The following is a 20,780-nucleotide window of genomic DNA, read 5'->3' on the forward strand; positions in this document are numbered from 1 at the left end:
ATATTACTCCCCTCCTCAAAGATCTCCAGTGGCTACCAATCAACCTACGCATCAGGCAGAAACTCCTCACCCTGGGCTTCCAGGCTGTCCATCACCTCGCCCCCTCCTACCTCACCTCCCTTCTCTCCTTCTACAGCCCATCCTGCATCCTCCACTCCTCTGCTGCTAATCTCCTCATTGTGCCTCATTCTCGCCTGTTCCACCATCGGCCCCCGGCCCACGTCCTCCCCCTGGCCTGGAATGCCCTCCCTCGGCACATCCACCAAGCTAGCTCTCTTCCACCCTTCAAAGCCCTACTGAGAGCTCACCTCCTCCAGGAGGCCTTCCCAGACTGAGCCACCTCCTTCCTCTCCCTCTCCTCCCCGTCCCCACCCCCCCGCCTTACCTCCTTCCCCTCCCCACCGCACCTGTATATATGTTTGTACGCATTTATTACTCTATTTTTTTATTTGTACATATTTATTCTATTCAATTTATTTTGTTAATATGTTTTGTTTTGTTTTCTGTCTCCCCCTTCTAGACTGTGATCCCGCTGTTGGGTAGGGACCATCTCTATATGTTGGCAACTTGTACTTCCCAAGTGATTAGTACAGTGCTTTGCACACAGTAAGCGCTCAATAAATATGATTGAAAAGGAAAATGAAAGCAACATAACCTGGTGGATAGAGCACAGACTTGGGAGTCAGAAGGACTTGGATTCTAATCCCTATTTGTCTAGTGTGTCCTTGGCCAAGTCACTTCAGTTCTTTATGTTTCGGTTATCTCATATTTTAAATGGGGATTTTTAGACTGTGAGCCCCATGAAGGACATGGACTGTGCCCAACTTGGTTAGCTTGTAGCTACCCCAACACTTAATACAGTGCCGGGCACATAGTAAGTGCTTAAAAAATACCAACAAAAAAAGGGTGAAACCAAACCTGATTAGCTTGATTATTAGCTTGATTAGATGATTAGCTTGTGCCAGGGCTTAGTATGGCAACTGGCACAGAGTAAGCCCTTAACAAATACTACTGGAAAAACGAACAAAAACCAGAAGGCAATAATATTTCTGCCACCAGGAGGATCAGTCAGTCACTGGTATTTATTGAGTGCTTACTCTGTGCAGAACACTGTACTAAGCATTTGGGAGAGTACAATAAAACAGACATATTCGCTGCCCACAGTGAGCTTATAATCTAGAGGATCAGGTGCCTGCACAGAAGAGCCCAGCTGGGATAGGCTGCTTGATATTTCAGAAAGCAGACGGTGTTTCAGAGAAGAGGCATCTGGCTCTCTGTTGCCTGGGGGTCTCGCTTTCTCTGTCACATTATGAATGAAATTCAAAGCTCTCTGCCAGTGCAAGGCTCTCTGGAGAGCTTCTTGACTCCTCATCCCCGTACTTTCCTGTGACTGCTGCAGAAAACTGAACCTTTAGAGAGGAGCTGTTTTCCCAACTCTGCATACGCCAGCGTTCTTTTTTTATCTTCTTAGAGGCCAACCTGGTGCCCAGCTCGGAGGCTGACATAGAGCCCAGGTGTCTGCCAGTCTGGATCAGGTGCCTCTGTCCCAGGAACAGTCTAGCCTGAGGTTCCCCTGCAGGGCGTGGCCTGGCCACCTGACTGTGTCAGTCAATTGATGGTTTTTATTGAACGCTTACTGTGTGCAGAGCACTGTACTAAGAGCTTCGGGGAATACAACACAATAGAGTTGGTAGACAAAATCCCTGCCCACAAGGAGCTTACAGTCTAGAATGGGAGACAGACATTCATATAATTAAATGATGGATATGGACGTAATTGTTTTGGGGTTGAGGGAAGGGCCAATAAAGGGTGCAAATCCAAGTGCAAAGGTGATGCAGAAGGGAGTGGGATAAGAGGAAATGAGGGTCTTATCGGGGAAAGCCTTTTGGAGGAGATGTGCCTGAAGGAGGAAATGGCTCTGAAGACTCAAAGGGTGCATAGCTAGTTAGCGATTGTGCCTTGATCTAATCTCACCACCTCTATCCCCTTGCTCATGCTGTTACCCCAGCCTGGAATTTCCTCCCCCTATCCCTTTCCCTCCAGACCTACCAGTCTCCAGCCCTCCTTCCTGCAGAGCCTCCTAGAATCCCACCTCCTCCATTATCATTCAATCTTATTTACTGAGTGCTTACAGTGTGCAGAGAACTGTACCAAGCACTAGAGAGTGTACAGTGTAACAAGCACACACATTCCCTGCCTACAACGATCTAACAGTCCAGCAAGCCTTCCTGTGACCTTTGGGCATTTGGTATTCACCACCCCCACCTCAACCCTACATAACATATATCTATCTATAAATTATATTTTATAAATTATTGATATAAATGTCTACCTCCCCCTCTAGACTGTAAGATCATTGTGGGCAGGGACTGTGTCTACAAACTCTGTTGTATTATACTCTCCGACACACTTAGAACAGTGCTTTGCACATGGTAGGCACTCAATACTACTAATTAACTTACAACACCTTGAGTTGCATCAATCCAACAGCCACCTCTAGCATGGATTAATTTCCTCCCACTCTCAGAACTCGTGTATCTAGGTATATATACACGTACACAATTATACACTCAATTGTTCTGATTTCAGCATTTGCAATTATTTCTACGTCTCCAAGAGTGGAGGCTCCTTTTGGGCCGGGAATGAATCTCTGGCTTCTGTTGAACTTTCCCAAGCACTTAGTGGGCACTCAATAAATACCATTGCCAGTACTAGAACAAACTAATTTTCCCTCATGAAAGATGCCCTTGACAAAAGAAATGCCCACAAGGGAAAAGAGAAGAAATCAGTGGAACTTCAATGCAGCACAAATACGGGGAAAATTTGATGATTTTTTTCTGCCCACACTCTCGTCTCAAATTATGCAAATCAAAAGCATCCCAAAGACTCTTATTTATATTAAAGCCCAGGGACTGCAGAGCACTCTTTTACACGAGTATCACCTCTGCTTGGGCAGGACTGCAGACCTGATGATCTAATAGATCTTTTATGAGTTTCCTGTTTTTGAGGCACCCCTCCAGGAACATTACATTTAAATTAAAGTTTCCTCTCATGGAGCTGTCAATTACTTGGGCAAAGTAAAGCTATTCTAGAGACCAGAGACTGAACTTAAAAGTATCTTTAAGCAGATGAAATTGTTTGAGGGCAAAAATCATGTAAACACAGTAAGTTTTTTGTTTTTTGTTTTTTGAAAAAAACATGAGGAAAAGGAAAAGCATTTTTGTTTTTCACAAGGTTTTCATTCCCTGCTCTTCCTCCCAACCAGGACACCTGCCCATTCTGACAAGTGAGAGAAAGAGCTGGAAAGGGAGGGTTTAATCCTGTTTTCTGATCTGCCCCAGAAAAATGTCCCCACTCCCTCAGTGGGTTTTGGTGTCCGTGTTGTTTTTGAAGTGTCCAAGAGAGAGGGAGAGAATGGGAGCCCCTCGTCTTGTCCCACCCTTGTGGTTTGCGCCTCCTCTGCCTCAGACTGTCGGCCGCCTTCTCTTCAGCTCCTCTGGAGCCAAGCGATCTCTTCTTTCACCACCGGCTCTCTGTGCCGAAGCGTCTGCTCCTAGCATCTGCTCCGCTCTTCCAGACTGTTCCACATGATGAGGGAGGCTCTCAGTGGGATGGGTCTCTAAGAGAGCCAGCTGAACGGTTGCTTTCTTGTTCCTCCTTGCCCCTCAGCCTGGATCCTATGAGAGACCTCCAGGCCTCACTGACAGATGGAGGGGCAGAAAGAGAGGAAAAAAATAAAAGAGGGAGAGAGAGAGAGGGAATCAGAGATCTTCTTGTCCATCCTCCTGCCTCTACACAGAATGCCACCTGACCCTCCCAAAGTGGGCTTCTATCTTGTTCTTAAGGATTCCACAAGCCCCTTGCTTATACATTCAGTACTCAGTGTCTTTTGTGGATAATTAATAACAGTGGTATCTGACACATGCTGATTGTACACCAAGCACTGTACCAAATGCTATGGTAGATACGAGATCATCAGGTTCAACACAGGGCTCACAGTCTAAGCCGGGAGGAGAACAAGTTTTCCATTTTGAGATGAAGCATAGAGAAGTTAAGTGACTTGCCCAAGGCCATAGAGCAGACATGTGAAAGAACTGGGATTAGAACCCAAGCCCTCTGTGATTCATGCTCTTTCTGCTAGGCTGCACTTCTCTAAATAAGCACTTTCTCCTTCTGCAATTAAGAAAGACACCTCCTGTGGTAGCATTACCCAGAAAGGTGGAGGTCATGCAAAGAGCCCCTAGAGCCTGTTTCCATCAGGCCAAACTCAAATGGAAAATATATTCATAGAGTCATTATCAATTGGGAATGACTCGATGTCACTTAATGATGACGATGATGATAATAATAAAATCAAGCCTGGTCCTCCATGATATCTAATAACTGGTTTGGGTGAGTCCTTGTGAAGAATTTCTTGAGATGGTTTTAGCCTGCTTCTCTGGACATCTCTGGAATCAGGAGGGAATTCCAGCAATTAACCAATCATATTTTTTAAGCACTTACTACGTGCAGAACACTGTAGAAAGTGCATGGGAGAGTACAGTAGGTTGGAGTTTACAGACACTTTCCCTGCCCAAGGAGGAGCTTACAGTCTAGCTTTGGTAGCCTGTTGAAAGACAGAGAATGTTCCACATGTGACTTCTCAAGGACTCTCCTTCTCTCTCCCAAGAAAGGACACTTTCTCAGATTGTCAGTGGAAACAATGATGGGTTACCCTCCCTGACCCTCTTGGGCTAATTATGAGTCCAGACGGTGTGGATGAGTCACAGTCAATCCTAAAATGGCTGACCCTCCTAGTGCCCCTCCTGAAGGAAGCTCAGGCCTGGCCCTGGCCCAGAAAACCAAAAGTTTCCCGCTTCTCCCGCTATGCCTCCTGTCGCTCAGCCACCCTATAAAACTTTCCAAGCAGGAGGAAAGTACAGCCACTTGCAGTTCAGATTCCAGTACCACTGTGAATTTGGCCACTTTCTCAAGGGGAACTTGGCTACCCAGGGCTCAGGCCCACGGTTGAGCAGGTGGGGGATTTGCCTGCCTAAGGTGAACAGGCTCATCTAAATCACTAATCATAATGGTAAAAAGGGTATTTATGATGCACTTTTTTATGGTATTTATTAAGTGCTTACTGTGCGCCAGACACTGTACTAATCGCTGAGGTAGATCCAAGCAAATCAGGTTGGACACAGTCCACGTCCCACAGTCTTAATCCCTATTTTACAGAAGACGGAACCAAGGCTGAGAGAAGTGAAGTGACTTGCCCAGGTCAAACACCAAACAAGTGGTGGAGCTGGGATTAGAACCTAGGTCCTTCTGACTCTCAGGTCCATGATCTATCCACTAGGCCGACTGCTTCTCTGCTATGAGTCCCACAGGCAGCCCAGGGCTACTTGCAGGTCAAAATCCATCGCTGTGGGAGCCTTTGGGCCTTTCCCTCAGAGGCCCCCAAATTTAGCCTATTCCAGTTGCTTGAGATTTTCTGATGCCCACAGAGTTGTGCGTGCTCACATAGCTTTCCCCAAAGCCCAAGGATTATATTCTTTTAATCTGAACACACTGCCCTACTGATCTCCTTTTTATTTCATTTAATACAATCACATATAAGCCTATTTTCAGGCAGGAAAGTGCACTCCTCCCTCCCCCTGTATGTTATAATAAGATAGATGCCTCCAAGAAAGTACTTTGCTGTACCATAATTGGGCCTTTTGTAGTATTAAGTCCAAGCTGTGCACCCAGCAATTAGTGTCAAGCTTTATTCCATACCAGCATTCGAGTTAAATGCGCCAGGAAAAATAAAACTGTGGAGGTGTTAACATCAGCAGAGGAGCAATACCAGAAACAGTGCTCTGATCAGACCGGAGTCCATGTATTCATTCATTCATTCAGTGGTATTTATTGAGTGCTTTCCTTGCACAGACCACTGAACTAAGCGCTTGGAAACTATAATTCAGCAACAAATAGAGACAATCCCTATGCAACATCGGGCTCACAGTCTAGAAGAAAATGAACATTGATGTGAATTGAATGGCAGAAAGGAACCCAGTTGGAAAGGGTAATTAGGGAGCCAGACTTTATTATTATTGTTATTATTAATAATAGTAATAATAATAATTCTGGTATTTGTTAAATGCTTACTATTTGCCAAGCACTATGGTAGACACAAGATAATCAGTCTCACATGGGGCTCAAAAATTTAAGTACAAGGGAAGAACAGGTCCTGAATCCCCACTTTGAGGATGAGGGAATTGAGGCATGGAGAAGTTAAGTGACTTCCCCAAGGTCCCACAGCAGGTAAGTGGCAGAGCCGAGATTCAAACTCAGGACCTCTGAGTCACCGGCCCAGCCTTTTTCCACTTGGTCGAACTGCTTCTCTGATCCAGAAAAACAGAAACACCACTTCAAAATCCTGACTGAGCTATTTGACATGGAAATGTCTCCTTCTATACATTATGTCATTTGGGAATCAATTAATCAATCCATAAGTATTTATTAAGCACCTAGAGTGTGCAGAATGTGGTACTCAGGGCTTGGGAAAGTTCAATAGTGGGGGAAAGATGGGAAGGAGAAAAGAATGAAGATAGATTGCGGAATAAATATGTGCTTAAATAGTGGAACATGAAAATTGATAAGTCTAAAAGGCTAAGTGAGGCCTAAGCCCCAGAATGGTCAATGGGGGGATCTAAGTGGAGAAGAAGAAAACTAATCTGGGAAGGTCCTGGGGGAGGTGGAATTTCAGAAGGGTTTTAAAGGTGAGGGTAGCTGGGATCTGGCTTATTGGAAAGGAGGGGAAATTCTAGGCAGGAGGGCGACATAATCAAACCATCAAATCATATTTACTGAGTGCTTACCGTGTGCAGAGCGCTGTACTAAATGCTTGGGAGAGTACAATACAACAGATTTGGTAGACACATAAGCAAAGGTTTGGAGGTAGGAGAGATGAGAACAAGGGGTGGTTACTAGGTGAGCTTAAGAGGAATGGAGTGTAAGCTGGGAGGAAGTGAGAGAAGAGAGTGGATAGGTAAGAGGACAAGAGTTTATGGAATACCTTGTTAGGAATTTTGCTGGTTGTCTCTCTTGTTAGTCACTCCATGAAGGCAGGGAAATCTCACTGCTTTATTTGGTACTTTAGCACAACTGAATGAAGTGCTCAGTAACTGCTACTACTACTCTCACTACTACTGCAAGGGAGCTAAAGAGATTGCAATCTTGGCATGGATCCAGGGCCACTAAAAGGGTCTACTACAGAGCACTCTCTAGAAGGGTTGGTCTAATGTTCGTTGAAAAACTGGACTGCTTAAATGCAAAGCCATCTCTCCTGCCAAGAGAGGGATGTGAGAAGCCAGGGAAGGAAAGGATTGGTTTTCAAAGTGGCCAAAGCTAAAGCACAAGAGACTGTCTTTGGGTCAGGGAGATCTCCAGATCAATCTTGAGCAGCCCAGTGAATGCTTGAATGCTTTTAACCCAAAGCTTTGACTTCTTCAGAGGGGCTTCAAGGGTTAAGCCAGAGGGACCCAACTGTCACCTCCCCCTTTCGGTAGTCATTTCGTATGTCAGACCATCTGGCTTTTTCTCCATAATCTATTCTTTCTTTTTTTAATGGTATTTGCTAAGCACGTACTATGTTCCAGGCACTGTATTAAGCACAGGGATAGAAACAAGATCATCAGGTTGGATACAGTCCCTGTCCCACATGAGTCTCACAGTCTTAATCCCCATTTTCAAGATGAAGTAACTGAGGCACAGAGAAGCAAAGTGACTTTGCCTCAGCTCTAGCTGAACTATCTCTGCCGGTTTATATATGCTTTGAGTGCTCGGGAAGAGATGAACATTTTACTTGAACCTCTTTGAACTTCAATACCTGCAACTTGAGTTTTTTTTCCATCAAGTTTTTCAATATCTCACCCCATTTCAGATGTCGCTTCCCTGTAAACATTCAATATGCAATGCATCAGTAAAGTCTAACAATACACACCTCGCTTCAAGTTGTCAGCAGGGCATCGCATACCTGCTAATTCAAGTTTATTGAGCTGGAAATTTATGTAATTGATGTGAACTTGAAACTATAAGTTGGGTTTTCCTTCTCCTGCAACAACCCAGACTCCCCACCTCAAGCAGAATTAGTTAATCTGCAGATCTATCAGAACCTTCCGCCTCATGGATGTACCAGAGTCAAATTGGACAGGAAGGCCGAGTGGCCTACAGGCAAGGGGCAAAGCCATGAGGTTCCCTCCACTCTCCACAGTTCATTGGAGACCAATGGGACAAGCTCTATCCTGGCCAATCACTGTCAGGAATGATGAAATCACTGACAGTCAATCACTGACAGGAATGATGAAAGCATGGTAAATCCTCCAATTCACCTCCCATGCCATTCACCTGACAGGAACTCAGAGTCAGTAATTACTCCTACCACAAAGACAGGAGTCTGGCTAGCTAGATACATTCTTAATCGGTATGTCAATCTGTGGTATTTGCTCAGCACCTACTGTGTGTGCAAAGCACTGTGCTAAGCTCTTGGGAGAGTCCATTGGAGTTAAAAGAAGGCATGAAGCCTTGAAGGAGCCTGCATACTAGTGGACAGACACTCAAATAATTTCTGAACAGAAGGAGAGAAAGGGAAAATTGGATAGGTGGATGAGGAGGTGCTCATGTTGTTGGGTGCATGATCTATCAAGTTCAGAAGTTGATGCAGGATTGCTGGTATTTAAGTGTTTACTATGTGTCAAGCACTGTTCTAAGCATTGGGGTAGATGCAGGATCATCAGGTTGGACATAGTCTTAATCCCCATTTATAGATGAGGCAACTGAGGCCCCGAAAAGTGAAGTGACCTACCCAAGGTCACACAGGAAACAAATGGTGGAGCCGGGATTAAAACCCAGGTCCTCTTGACTCCCAGCCCTGTGCTGTATCTGCTAAGCCATGCTTAGACCACGACTGCACAAAGTAGATTGCTGAGAACTGAGTGTCTTCCAAACTGGTAAAATGGGGCTAGGCATTAAGCTCTGGGGAATGGGAACGATAGATTGAAAGGTGAATATGTGCCTGGGTAGGCCCCTCCTCTCTCCTCTCTTTGTCTCCTTTTGTTCTACCTGCAATGGCTCCAGTTAGGAAAACAAGTGTAAAAAGGAGGAATACTAAAATGAAGTTCCCCTGAGACATCTACTTACACAGGTCTGATTCTGTTGATGATGTAGTATTGATTTCTCCTCTAATTGATGCTGCCGGGTCTATATTCATTTTCAGTTGTAGATTTTCTTCTGTTGTTTCAATCAACTCCTTTCTCCTTCTCCCCACCTCCATAACACACAAAGGGGAAGAGACAACAGAAATGGCAGCAGAAAATTCCTATTTCGAGGGGCTTCAGCTTTGACAGGAAAAGTCTATCAAGTCCCAGGAGTAGAGGGACAGAAGATGCTGAAAGGTTATGGTGCAGGGACAGGGATTGGTGGAGACAGGAAGTCTAAAGTCATCATGGACCTCTAGGGATCATCTTGGCCATTCCTCTGCCTCTGGGCCTAAGTTAGCATTCAAGGTCACCAGCCAAAGAGGTTCTACTATCTCCAGAAGGATTGCTCATTTTGAAATCTTCCCCCTGGAGTCATCAGAGATTATTTCCCATTGTCTCACCTAAATATCTCTTGCTTTGAATGACTCCAGTGAGTGAGGGATGTTAGACTTGGGAACAAGTATCTGAGGGAGGGTGGGGAATCGTCCCTCTGGAAGTCTGCTTATGGGTGAAGCAGGTAAAAAGGGAAAGGGAAGCAGCCTGGCCTAGTGGAAGGAGCATGGGTCTAGGAGTCAGATGACCTAACTTCTAATTTCAGCTATTTCTCCCTCTTCTGTGCAACCTTAAGCAAGTCACTTAACTTCTCTGTGTTTATGCACTCAAGTCCATATATGTTCACTTATGTCCATACCAGTAATTTATATTAATGCCTGTCTCCTCCTCTAGACTGTTAGCTCATTGTGGGCAAGGAATGTCTCTATTATATTATTCTTTTGTACTCTCCCAAGTATGTAGTACAGTGTCCTGCACACAGTAAGCTCTCAGTAAATACAATTGACTGTTCTGTGCCTCAGTTTCCTCATCTGTAAAATGGGGATTAAATTCTACTCCCCCTATGTAGACTATGAGCCCTAGGTAGGACAGGGACTGTATCTGACTGTATCTACCTCAGTGTATAGAACAGTGCTTGGCACTTAGTATTTAACAAATACCAAATAGCACAGCAAATATCTACAGGGAGAAGCAAAATCCCTTTCAGTCTGGGCTCTCTCTCTGACTTCATTTACCACACCCTCCCTCCTGAGAATAATAAGGATGCGATTTAGAAAGCACTGTGCCAAGTGCTAGGGCTGGTACAAGATTATCAGAAAAGACTCAGCCCTTATTTCACTTGGGATTCATAGTCTAACAGGGAGGAAGAGCAGGTACTTTAACCCCATTTTACAAGTGAGAAACTAAAGCTCAGAGAGGTGAGACGACATGCCCAAGGACAACCAATGGAAAACTGAGGAGAAGCAATGTGATCTAGTGGATAGAGCTTGGGCCTGGGAATCAGAAGGACCTGGTTTCTAATCCCAGCTCCCCCATTTGTCTGTTTTGGACCTTGGGCAAGTCACTTTACTTCTCTGTGCCTCAGTTACCTCATCAGTAAAATGGGGATTAAGACTGTAAGCGCCTCATGGGACAGGGACTGTGTCCAACCTGCTGATCTTCTATCTATCCCAGTGCTCAGAACAGTGTCTGACACTTAGTAAGTGCTAACAAATACCATAAAAACAAAAACAAAACAACTACAGGCTAGTGGCAGAGTCAGAACTCTAGACTCTGGGTCTTATGATGTTCTGCACATAGAAAGTGCTCAATAAATATCACTGATTGATTGACTCCCATGCTCTTTCCACTGGGCCACGTGAAGGACTTCAGCAAGAACCATGATTTCGACCGCTCAGGGATCAAGCTAGAGGAGCAAACATAAACTCAGAGGCCTCCAGAGTTCTCGGCTGGTGATTCCACATCAGTGCAGTGTCAAAGCCCAGAGATCGGGGTGCGGGCTGATGGGGGGTGGTGTCTAACGGGAGCTGACAAGAGCAGATGGAATGAATTTGACACGCAGGGGTGAGTTTGATACGGGGGGTGGGGTGGGGGAAGTCAGGGATGTCACAGCGGCTCACAGTCTGGGGAGCATGAGGAAGGAGGAATGGAGGGAGGGAAGTGGAAGGGCATGGGTTGGGATTCTGGGTGATGTGATGTGGCAATGTGGCAACCCTGTTCCGGGTCTGGCAAGATCATCATCATCATCATCATCACCAATCGTATTTATTGAGCGCTTACTATGTGCAGAGCACTGTACTAAGCGCTTGGGAAGTACAAATTGGCAACATATAGAGACAGTCCCATCTGCTGTGATGCCGAGCTCCATCTGTCCTAGGGAGTATTCCTGGCAGGACAGGGGTACAACATTGGCTCTGCGTGAGCAGACAGAGAATGGGTTTGGGAGCCACAAGACCTGGGTTCTTGTCCCAGCTCCGCCACTGGGCCAGTGCTTCAGTTTCCACATCTGTAAAATGGGGATAAGACACTTGTTCTCCTTTCCTCTTAGACTGAGAGTCCCAAGTGAGAGAGGGTCCTTCCCTGCCCCAAATAGGCCCTCATTTCCTCTTTTCCAACTCCCTTCTGCATCACCCATGCACTTGGATTTGCACCCTTTATGCACCTCTCCTTCAACCCCACAGCACTTATGTCCATAGCCATCATTTATTTGTTTATATTAATGTCTGTCTTCCTCTCTAGACTGTAAGCTCCTTGTTGGCAGAGAATACATCTACCAACTCTCTTATACTATACTCTCCCAATACTTTAATAGGGGGTTTGCACACAGTAAGCGCTCAATAAATGAGAAGCAGTGTGGTCTAGTGGATAGAGCATGGGCCTGGAAGTCTAAAGGACCTGGATTTGAATCCCGTCTCTGTTGCTTGTCTGCTGTGTGACCTTGGGCAAGTCACATCACTTCTCTGGGCCTCAGTTCCCTCATCTGTAAAGAGGAGATTAAGAGTGTGAGCCCCATGTAGGACAGGGACTGTGTCCAACCCAATTTGCTTACATCCACCCCGGTGCCTAGTACAGTGTCTGGCACATAATAAGCACTTAAATACAACAACAATTGTTATTATTATTAATTACTACTATTAATAATAATAATAATAATAATAATAATAATAATGCCTATTTGCTTGGCTGAGCATTTGTGCATCTCCCCTTAAACAAGAACACAGGCAATGTGCATCTTTTGCCTCCATCACTCTTCATAGTACGTGCTCTGCACACGGCATGTGCTCAGTACAGACAAGTCAACTGACACTGCACCAGAAAAGATACCCAATTACCATCAATTTACAGCTCTCCCCAGCATAGCCAGTTTCTGAAACAGCAGAGAAATAAGAACCAAAAAAACCCCCAAAACAAAACATAAAAACAATCACCCAATGATTTTTAAGAAGGAAGAAAAGTGAGTATCTTATTTATAGATTTCCTGCTATCCTCTGTCATTCTTGACACTATTCACTTTTGGAAAGGCTAATTTTATCCTTGGTGCTTCATGGTGTTTCAGGAATATTTTTTTCATCACCCATATGACACATTATTTGAGGGAGGTATGTGTGAATGTAATAAAGTCCCCCTTTAATCCACGGTTGCATTTCAATAAGCCAGAGAGTTTGAATATTTTGTTCATGATTGTTCTGTGATTCTGTTTCTTTCCTTCCACAGTAGAACCTCAGCAGGAGTAGCATTTTTTTCATGACCACAAACTAGCAAAATTAAATAGGCATCAAGAAAACTAGAGGAGGTGTGGGGGATGCAGATAAAATAATTGCCACTTCAAATGCTACCCAACATGCCTATTGCAACTTGCTATCCAGGCTTCCAAATCCTCTGTTTTGGGGGTTGGTTTTTTTTATTTTATTTGTTTTCTCTTTCATGCTTCTTTGCCCTCACAGGAACCTAGACAAAGTACCTGATGAAACCCAAAGCTCCAGTAATCTCTAGTTATTTGCTGCCCAATTTGTCAAATCCAAGGGGATTAGAGCTTTTGGAGGAGGTTCAGAACATCAAAAATGGGCAGCTTTTCTGTCCCAGGGGGGTGAGATGCTCCCCTTGTTAAATGAAACTCAAACCCATTACTGCTTTAAAGAATTACCCCCATTGCATCTCCACTCATAGGGCTATGTACCAGGAGGAAATGAGACACTGTGTCAATATCAGAGGTCTCTTGGTTCTCCCTCCCCTTGGGAATTCCCTCCACAAGTAAACATCCTTCAATAAATCAATCGTATTTATCCAGAGCTTCCTGTGTGCAGAGCACTATACTAAACAGTGGGGAGAGTGCAATATGCATCCTTCAATAAATCAATCATATTCATTGAGTGCTTCCTGTATGCAGAGCACTATACTAAACACTAGGAAGAGTACAATGTAACAGAGCTGGTAGAAACATTCTTTCCCAACAAGTCAAGAGAGGCCTTGAAAATAGTTACACATCTACTCGCCCTCTCTCTCCCTTTAGGAATTGCCACCAGAACTATCAAGCAACTTTGAAACTATTCATTCATTCATTCAATGATATTTATTGAGCGCTTATTGTGTGCAGAGCACTGTACTAAGCGCTTGGGAAGTACAAGTTGGCAACATATAGAGACGGTCCCTACCCAACAGCGGGCTCACAGTCTAGGAGGGGGAGACAGATAACAAAACATATTAACAAAATAAAATAAATAGAAAAAATAGGTACAAGTAAAATAAATAAATAGAGTAATAAATATGTACAAACATATATACATATATACAGTTGCTGTGGGGAGGGGAAGGAGGTAAGGAGGGATGGGGAGGGAGAGGAAGGAGGGGGCTTAGTCTGGGAAGGCTTCCTGGAGGAGGTGAGCTAGAGACATGAGACATGTCTCTAGAGACATGCCCACTTATTCTCTCTTTCCCCTTGGGAATTCCCACCACATCTATATAGCAGCCTTCAGTCAATCAATTAATCATTTTATTTGTTTTTTAATGATGTTAAGCGCTCATTATGTGTCAAACACTGTTCTAAGCTCTCGGGTAGATACAAGTTAATTAGGTCAGACTCAGTCTCTGTTCCACATGGGGCACGCAGTCTAAAATAGGAGGGAAGGCTTCCTGTGTGCTGAGCATTGTATTTAGTACTTGGGAGTATAATATAGCAGAGTTGGTGGACACATTCCCTGCCCACAAGGAGCTTATAGCCTAAAGAGGCTGTGAAAAAAATGGTTTGTACCACTCACCCTCTCTCTCTCCAATTGGGCATTCCCACCAGACCTATAAAGCAGCCCTGAAAATAGGGAGGTGCTCACTTGCCCTCGGGCCAGTAGAAATGCATTCCAGGGGAGTATAAAGCCCACACCCTGTATGCTGCCTCCTGTCTGGGGCCAGGGTGGGCTGGTGAGGTTTTTCTTCTTGTTTACAAGGCTGTTATAATGTCTTCTATGGAGATTTGGACAGCAGGTTTGACCTTCAATTTGAAAATGCATTATTGCCTCTAGGAGTATGAAATTTCTCAACACTGAAGCAGCAATACAGTTTTCCAAAATGACTGATCCAATAAATATAACTTGGGTCCAAGCGCTACAAAGCAACGACAATAATGAAAATCCTAGGCAGGCGTGGACAGATAAATCCCGTGTAGATAAAGGTACAAGACTGGCAAACATGAGCAATCTGCAACCTCCGGTCTCTTCCGCTGGATTTGATTACAGCCCATCGTGCAGTGTCAGCAACAAAATCATAAACCAATTTGGGAAGGCAACAGCTGTACAACTTGTTTGCTGGGTTAAAAAAGATGCGTTGGCTGAGACACTGAGGGAATGAAGTTCAGGCTGGGGAGAACCAAAAAATGCTTATTCTGAAATGAGGAAATCAATCAGTTTTGAATTTCTATACTGTTTTTCTTTCAAATAGAGGAGCAGCATGGCCTATTGGAAAGAGCACAGTCCTGGGAGTCAGAGGACCTGGGTTGTGTTTTTCACTCCACCACGTGCCTGCTGTGTGACTTGGGGCAAGTCGCTTAACTTCTCTGGGCCTCAGTTACCTCATTTGAAAAATGGGGAATCAATACCTGTTCTTCCTATTTAGATTGTGAGCCCTGTGTAGGACAGGGACCGTGTCTCATCTGATCATCTTGTGTCTTCCCCAGGGCTTAGAACCGTGTTTGGCACAAAAAAGGCTCTTTAACAAATGCCACAATTGTTATTATCATTACTATTATAAATAACACATAATTCAAATCACTTTCACAGCTACTATCACATCCACCTTCCCAGATGTTTCTTTAATTGGAGGCAACAAACCCCTTGTCTCACCAACCTATTCACCCTACCCTTTGCATTGCCTATGGACTTGGATCAGTTCCAAGAGAAGCAGTGTGGCTTAGTGGATAGAGCATGGGCCTGAGAGTCAGAAAGACCTGGGTTCAATCCTGGTTCTGCCACATGTCTGCACTGTGACCTCGGGCAAGTCACTTCACTTTTCTGCACCTCAGTTACCTCATCTGTAAAATGGGGATTAAGACTGTGAGTGAGCCCCGTGTGGGGCAGGGACTGAGTCCAATCTGATTAACTTGTATCTACCCCAGTGCTTAGAACAGTTCTTGGTACAAAGTAAGCACTTAAAACAAATACCATTATTATTATTACACATCCTTATATTCTGGCACTTCCCCTATCCATCATGAATCTTATTGCCATATTTTCACCCTTAGACTGTAAACTCCTTGAGGGTAGGGATCATGTTACAGTCCCTGGCGCGTAGTAAGCACTTAACAAATACCATAAGAAAAACCACAAAGAAAAACAGACACCGATCTGTTCTGGAGGGTTTAGGACTGTACTTGTCTGGAGGCAGGGGGCTGGACCAGATGACCTCTTGGGGCTCTTTCCAATGCCAGGATTTTCCTAGGACAGAGGGACAAGTATAATGAATGGAGTGGGTCTTTTGTCAAGACCTGTCCTCAGCAGAGGCAGAGAATCGTGGGTCAGTATGCACCAGGTAATCAATCACCTCTGCTCTCCTTAGGAGAAATGTGGCCTAGTAATGGAGGAGGACAAGACTGGGAGACAGAGAACCCGTGTTCTAATACTGACTCTGCCACTTATTCATTCATTCATTGATTTGATCATATTTATTGAGCACTTACTGTGTGCAGAGCACTGCACTAAGTTCTTGGGAAAGTACAATGCAACAATAGACACATTCCCTGCCCATGACGAGCTTGCAGCCTAGAGGGGAGAGGCAGACATCAATACAAAGAAATAAATTACAGATATGTACATAAGTGCTGTGGGGCTGGGAGGGGGGAAGAGAAAAGTCAGGGCACCATAGAAGGTAGTGGGAGAAGAGGAAAGTGGAGACCTAGTCTCCCCCTTCTAGACCGTGAGCCTGGTGTTGGGTAGGGACTGTCTCTATCTGTTGCCGAATTGTACTTTCCAAGCGCTTAGTACAGTGCTTTGCACACAGTAAGCACTCAATAAATGCGATTGAATGAATGAAAGGAAGTCCTCTTGAAGGGGAAGTGCCTTCATTAAGGCTTTGAACGAGGGGAGAGTAATTTTCTGTCGGATTTGAGGAGGGAGGATGTTCCAGGACAGAGGACCTTGGGCAAGTCACTTAACGCTGTAGCTCAACTTCCTCATCTAAGGAGAAATGACTGTTCTCCTGAGACTACAAGCTCCATGTGGAACAGGGACTGTACTCCTGATGATCTCATACCTACTGATTATGTTCTATGCATCCCAGGACTTTGTTCAGTACTTGGACCATGGTAAATGCTTAACAAATACCCGTATTACTTTAGAGACAGCTGTGAGGAGGTGGTGGGGAGGGGTTTGGGAGGAGTAAAAGAGGAAAGCGCAGCAGATGCTACCAGAATCTACTGGGAGTGGGTCAAATATCACGAAAAGAAACAGCCCACCCCTTGGAGGAAACCGAGGAAAAGCAGATGGCTACACAGGGAAATCAGACAATGGGGATTTGCATCTGCTAAACAGAGACAGGTTGGCTAAACCTAGTCCCAGTGAAATTGGCCCCAGGAGATGGATACCATGGAGATTTGCTCCTTCTTCTGAATTCTGAATTTTTTTAAAAATGACTTGCTCTGCAGCTTGACTACTTCGCACCCTTTTCTGGGAGAAAGACCTCGTTTGCAAATCCATCTCTCCCCCTCATTTATGATTTCCAGAGTTTGCCGGGCTTGAGGTGCTGACCGATATAGAACAGGTCTGGTGGAATTTATGAAAATAGCTCCAGGGGCAGGAGCACAAGGGGACTGGTAAGCTTCCTGCTAATTGCCAATATGATATTAGTAACCAATTTACAGCTCACGCTTACAATTCAACACTTGATAGTCACCCCACCAACAGCCCCACAGCATCTGTATACATATCCATAATTTGTTTATTTTACTGTCAAGTCTTCTCCTCTAGACTGTTGAGCTCCTTGTGGGCAGGGGATGCATCTACCAACTTCGTCATATTGTCCTCTCCCAAGCTCTTAGTACAGTGTTCTGTACACAGTAAGTGCTCAGTACATGCCATTGCGATTGACTGCTTCAAATCTCCGATGTCTTAAGCCACAATTTGTAAGTCAGGCAATTCTGGAAGAGATGTAAACTCCCTTGGGTCACTAAGCAACTGTGATTGTCCTTATTGGGCAAGTCACTTAATTTCTCTTTGCCTCAGTTTACTCCCCTGTAAAATGGGAATTCAATACTTGATCTCCCTTCTCCTTGGTCTGTGCCCCTTCTGGGACAGGTACTGTGTCCAACCTGATCATCACCTATTTACCCCAGTGCTTAGTAAAGGGCTTGGTTCATAGTAAGCGATAACAAATACCACACAGTAAGCACTCAATAAATATCACTGATTAATTGTTTGAGTCTTAAAGGGAGCCTAGCCTCATTTAGCTCTCTTTTTGCTTAACGCTAACCCTGCCTAGCGTTATGGTATGATCCCCATAAAAGGGGCCTGCACTTTTCAGTCTGCCATCTGGTGGTCACTGACATGCAATATACTACAATAACGTTGCTATTTACTAAGTGCTTCCTGTAGGCCAAAGCACTACACTAAGCTCAGGGATAGATACAGGATAATCAGACCTACGCAATCTCCTTTCCATGCAGAGCAGCCAATCTATGAGGGAGGAAAATTGGCTATCTTATCCCCATTTTATAGAGGAGGAGACTGAGGCCCAGAGAGGTTTAGTGATTTTCCCAAGGTCACACAGCAGGCCAGACCAGTGTTATATATGTCTTTCTTCTAGAAAATGGGGTTTGCACAAAAATGGGGTTTGCACCCTTGATGAATCCCAGTAAAGCTAAACCTGAGGGGAAATATTCACCCCTTGTCCAGTGCCTTGTATATCAATCAATCAGGTTAGGTAATAATAATAATAATAATGGTAATGGTACTTGTTAAGTGCTTACTTTGTGTCAGACACTGTTCTAAGTGCTGGGATAGATACAAGCTAATCAGGTTGGACACAGTCCATGTCCCACATGGCTCACAGTCTTAATCTCCATTTAAGAAATGAGGTCACTGAAGACACAGAGAAATGATGTAACTTGCCCAAGGTCACACAGTAGACAAGTGGTGGAAGCAGAATTAGAACATAGGTCCTTCTGACACCCAGGCCCATGCTCTATCCATTAGGCCACGCTGCTTCTTGACAGACAACAACACACTCCTTCATTCTGCTGTCACGTTCTAGCCAAACTCTTTTTCAAAAGCCCGCCTCTTGGCAGAACTCAACATTTATTGGAATCAATTCTGGAGACACCACATATGCTCCAAAAGGGTGTGTGATACATATGCAAAAATGGTATTTCAAGAACACTTCTATAGGGAGGTAGATAGTAGGAACAATGGAATCAGCTCAAACTCTTAATGTGCAAACTGCTCTATGTGTCTTGAAACTGCTCAAGGAGATGGACCTAGTAGACTAGAGACCATTCTTCCCAGGTCTCCACTGGCTTACTGTATGATACTGAGCTAGTTCCTCACCCCTCTGGACCTCAGTTTCTCCAAATGTATTGGGAGGGAATAATTTCTGACCACTTCATGCCTTCTTCCAAGGGGCAGAGGGAAGAAAAGTGAGACAATCCAGGAGAAAGTGTTTTGTAGGGTGAGCAGGAAAGATGTGCTTAATCAATCAATCAAACATTGTCAAGTGCTTATTATGTGCAGAGCACTGTACTAAGTGCTTGGGACAGTACAATATAACAGATTTGGTAGTCATATTCCTTGCTCACGAGGATCAACATAGCCTAGGGGAATGAGCACAGGTCTAGGAGTCAGAAGACCAGGGTTCAAATCCCAGCTCCTCTGCTTGTCTGCTGTGTGACCTTGGGCATCTCACTTAACTTCTCTGGGCCTGGTTACCTGATCTATAAAATGGGGATTAAGACCATGAGTCCTATGTGGGATAAGGACTATGTCCAACCTGATTATCTTGTATTTACCCTAGTGCTCAGTACAGTGCCTGGAACATATACAAATACCACTTTAAAAAAAAAAGAAAAGAAGGCTCTTCCCAAGCAAAATGGCAGGTGCCTTGACTGCCTCTTCCACAAAGACTTCCCTGAATGATTCCCCAAACCCCAGGCACAGGGCATACATTCAAACCACAAGAGGTTCCCAGTCAAAGAGGTCATATGGGAGGATTCTATCCGTGACTATTCCTTTACCTAAAGAAGTGTCATTCCCTGATGCAAAAATAGCGCTGATGGTTAGATTCATTCATTCATTCAATTGTGTTTATTGAGCACTTACTGTTTGCAGAGCACAGTGCTAAGCGCTTGAGAAGTACAAGTTGGCAACATATAGAGACGATCCCTACCCAACAACGGGCTCACAGTCTAGAAGGGGGAGACAGACAACAAAACAAAACCTGTAGACAGGTGTCAAAGTCATTAGAACAAATAGAATTAAAGCTATATGCACATCATTAACAAAATAAATAGAATAGTAAATATGTACAAGTAAAATAAATAGAGTAATAAATTTGTATAAATATATATACAAGTGCTGTGGGGAGGGGAAGGAGGTAGGGCCAGTGGGATGGGGAGGGGGAGAGGAAAAAGGGGGTTCAGTGTGGGAAGGCCTCTTGGAGGAGGTGAGCTCTCAGTAGGGCTTTGAAGGGAGGAAGAGAGCCTGCTTGGAGGATGTGTGGAGGTAGGGCATTCCAGATCAAATCCATGAGTTTGAGGGTTGATGAAAGAGATCTATAATTTTCATGCTTTCTCCTTGAAAAGCCAGTCATGCACCTTTCTGGACCCTTTGCCATTCAGGGTGGTATTGCTCAGACACCAGTGATTTAAAGGGGAAAGTTCTATCTTGCCATCAGCAGGACCCACGCCTCAGTTGTTTCTGCAGTAGTGGTGATGATCTGCACTGAGCCATCCCCACTCTCTCTCCCTTACCTCCTCTCCCTATTCTGCACTTGTACGAATGAGATCCATATGGATTTTCTGACCAGCTCACTTTCTTTTTTGAAAACCGGATTTGGTGCTCTTCAGCAAGGAGCCTTCACTTTTGGTCACCAGCTTCTAAATGCCAGCTGAAATCCAAAATTTAATTTCCAAATCCATTTCACAGTCCATTCCTGGCGAGAGGTATCTTCAAGTGGCCAGGCTATGTGATTTAAAAGGCATACAGCTTTCTCTCAATCAGTCACATGAAAAACCTGTGCCCAGCTGGTATTACACCT

This window comes from Tachyglossus aculeatus, chromosome 16 (assembly GCF_015852505.1).
Source record: "Tachyglossus aculeatus isolate mTacAcu1 chromosome 16, mTacAcu1.pri, whole genome shotgun sequence".
Lineage (NCBI taxonomy): Eukaryota > Metazoa > Chordata > Mammalia > Monotremata > Tachyglossidae > Tachyglossus > Tachyglossus aculeatus.